Below are 1691 nucleotides of genomic sequence, written 5' to 3'. Positions count from 1 at the left end.
CACAATTTATTGTATTAGAACACTTATTCTTATTTGCACAAAATGAACATTTATTGAAATTTGTATTATGAACTGCACACTCAAACACCAAATTTATATATATCTTTCCACAACGACAAGGTAGATATTTTATCACTTATAACCATATACTTCTCAATACAATATTACTACACGTAGCCTTTAAAATAATTATTCAATTTGCGGCGTCCAAATGTCACCAATACAAACTGACAGGTTATACAGGTTAGAAATGACTACTGTCAGAAATACAAACTGACAAGATATACAGGTTAGAAATGAACGAGCCGCGTGAGCGGCAGCCATATTACAATTCCGGCCGACGAGCCCTGCCGAATGATTCCGAGAGTCGACGAACACCCTTATTGGCTCGTATTGGCTAAGTATTGACGAAAAATCGACTGGAAAAGTATAAGGCTGCGCAGGAGCTAAACTAGCGCCACCAACGAAGAGCAACGGAGAATAGGTGAACTACGAAACAGTTTTTCGCGTTTTTTATGCACAATAATGAAAACAAACACATAATGATTATGCATTTCGTAATCAGGGGAAGTAAACCTATCGACTTATCAAGAGTTTGTTTCGAAAATTTGCAAAAAAAAAAATTTGTTCCTTAAAAACATATTTTTATCATATTTTAAAAGTGAAATTGCAAAATCGGGCGTTAGAGTGGCATGCGGAGTGATATAAAGAATATTTTAGAAAAAGAATCGTGAGAAAATATTGCTTCTTCGCTTCAAAAAACTTGATGAGCTTCGTTGCTGTGAAATCTTGATGATTTGTATGGCAATATGGTTGCTCCGCTATCACGCTGTCCACGGCAGCGCTGCTGTCGTCTCTGCTGCGGTTGTTACGCTAGTAGTCTAAGACGCTTTTCATCATGGTTCAGTATCGTAGTAAGTTTAAAAAATGCCCGCGGTCATACATTTTTCTTTTAAGTAAGTGTGTATATATATATAGAAATTGGGAAAAAACATTATGTACGTGTAAACTAACTTGGATTGATTACAATAGATTGAAAAAATTGTCTTTTGTGATGATGAAAAAAGTAGGTATAGCTAGTATGAACGTAATAAGATAGACAAAAGCATACGCATAATGAAATATAAGTCTTATTGAAAGAGAATAAATGGTAAAAGTGTAGTAGTAAAATGCACCTTTACGATAATTGTAAATGATTGTAATAAATGCTTTGCGAAGTACTGGAATTCTATATTACACCTATAAATATAAATTTAATAATGGAAAATAAGCAATATATCTATATTTTAAATTTATATGAAAATATTTATATTTTATTATTTAATGTTTTATTAATAGTTTTATCGATAATTTTTCTATCTTTAGATTTAATTAACTTTTATTTTTATTATGGAGTAAGATTAATTTTGACATTTATTATTATTGTTTATCGAGGATTAGAAATTATACAATTAATATCGAGATATTATTTTATATTTTACACATTATTTTTTTCTTTACCTTTAGTAATATTTATTTTTTATATTATTATATTTTTTAATACAAATGTATTTTTTATATTAGGAATAAGGTTAAATAATGATAATTTAAATATATATAAATTTGTATTTATTTATATAATATTATCTTTTTTTATTAAAATTCCTATATATTTATTTCATTGTTGGTTATTAAAAGCTCATGTTGAAGTT

At 28.8% G+C, this 1691-nt stretch overlaps 1 long non-coding RNA gene across 1 annotated transcript; it reads left to right on the top strand.

Moving 5' to 3' along the window:
• The first annotated feature begins 6 nt into the window (after nt 1–6).
• LOC128882239 (uncharacterized) lies at nt 7–1220 on the top strand. Its single transcript, XR_008458319.1, has 2 exons — nt 7–484; nt 566–1220. It is a non-coding gene; the product is annotated as an uncharacterized LOC128882239 (long non-coding RNA).
• The last annotated feature ends 471 nt before the right edge of the window (nt 1221–1691 follow it).

The sequence above is a fragment of the Hylaeus volcanicus genome, unplaced genomic scaffold (genome assembly GCF_026283585.1).
Source record: "Hylaeus volcanicus isolate JK05 unplaced genomic scaffold, UHH_iyHylVolc1.0_haploid 8084, whole genome shotgun sequence".
NCBI lineage: Eukaryota > Metazoa > Arthropoda > Insecta > Hymenoptera > Colletidae > Hylaeus > Hylaeus volcanicus.
This window is presented reverse-complemented; position numbering and strand designations above follow the sequence as displayed.